This window comes from Cebus imitator, unplaced genomic scaffold (assembly GCF_001604975.1).
Source record: "Cebus imitator isolate Cc_AM_T3 unplaced genomic scaffold, Cebus_imitator-1.0 Scaffold953, whole genome shotgun sequence".
Taxonomy (NCBI): domain Eukaryota; kingdom Metazoa; phylum Chordata; class Mammalia; order Primates; family Cebidae; genus Cebus; species Cebus imitator.
In genome coordinates this window covers 122458-124070 of record NW_016108268.1, presented here as the reverse complement: position 1 = coordinate 124070, position 1613 = coordinate 122458, and the positions used below count along the sequence as shown (strand labels likewise).

The following is a 1613-nucleotide window of genomic DNA, read 5'->3' as shown; positions in this document are numbered from 1 at the left end:
AATATAATGAGATATTTTGACAAATCCACTAGAATTTCTAAATGAAAATCTTTGACTATTCCAAGTATTAATGAGAATACAGACCATCTGGAGCTGTCACACTGCTTGCCACAGCCACTTTGTATAGCAGTGTGGCATCATCTCTTTGGGTGGGATATCACACATAGACACACACACCAGGAATTCCACTCCTAGGCATGTGATTTTGAGAGATAAGTGCTTATTGTGCCAACATACATTTGCAAGAATTCTTATAACAGAATTGATTGTAATTTTTAAAGTCTGAAAACAAATAAAATGATTATAAATAAGAAAAGGGTTAATTTAATGTATGATTTACTTATTCAATGAAATGTTACAAATAAGAAACACGAACACTCTAGAGACACTGTTAACAACTTAGCAAACATACATTTGATCTAAAACAAGGTCCTGTAAGAATACACACAGGAAACCCTGTGGTCAACGGCTCGCCGGTCTCCAGGCTCCGCGTTCTGTGTCCGAGTTAGAATCCTGTCAGCTGAGGACTCTCGGGAAAGGCTTCACCTTGAAAATCTCTGGGAGACTGGCAATTATTTTTCTGTTGCTCACCTTTCAATACGAAGAAGGATCAGGTTGTGGAAGAACCAGGATTCCAAGATGAAGAGGAATCTTTGTTTCAAGATATTGACCTGTTACAAAAACATGGAATTAACATGGCTGACATTAAGAAACTGAAATCAGTAGGAATCTGTACCGTCAAAGGGATACAGATGACAACAAGAAGAGCACTATGCAATGTCAAAGGACTCTCAGAAGCCAAAGTGGACAAGATTAAAGAGGCAGCGAACAAACTAATTGAACCAGGATTCTTGACTGCGTTTGAGTATAGTGAAAAGAGGAAAATGGTTTTCCATATCACCACCGGGAGCCAGGAATTTGAGTGTGTATCTTACATTCTTTATAACCACTAAGCACAATCTTTGGAATATCATGTTTCTTTTCCTCTTTCTGGTTATTTCTACTCTAAGTAGTAGAAGTAGCTTCTTCATTTGAAGTTTGGGGGTTTTTTTTCTTCTTTTTCAAAATGCAAACTGAAACAAATTCCAGACTGCTTGGAGGAGCAAGAGTAAATGTCTTACGAGAAATTCAGACCCAAAACCTAGTTTCTGAATCAGCCTATATTAATCTCAAACCACTTTTAAAAATCAGTTTAACTTTTCATTTACTTTTTTTCTCCATTGATGAAGGTTTCATTGCACATTTTGGTTTTAGTCAAAAAGCAGTTGCTGGCCGGGAGCGGTGGCTCACACCTGTAATCCCAGCACTATGGGAGGCCGAGCCGGGCAGATCACCCAAGGTCGGGAGTTCAAGACCAGCCTGACCAACATGGAGAAACCTGTCTCTGCCAAAGATGAAAAAATTAGCTGGGCGTGGTGGCAGGCTCCTGTAATCTCCGAACTTTGGGAGGCTGAGGCGGGTGGATCATGAGGTCAGGAGTTTGAGACCAGCCTGGCCAACATGGTGAAACCCCTTCTCTACTAAAACTACAAAAAATTAGCTGGGTGTGACGTCATGTCTCAGCTACTTAGGAGGCTGACACAGGAGAATTGCTTGAAACCGGGAGGCAAGGC

The 1613-nt window shown here is 40.5% G+C and overlaps 1 pseudogene; it reads left to right on the top strand.

The window, feature by feature from the left end:
- The first annotated feature begins 695 nt into the window (after positions 1-695).
- Positions 696-1613, top strand: part of LOC108298406 — a 30017-nt pseudogene continuing 29099 nt past the window's right edge.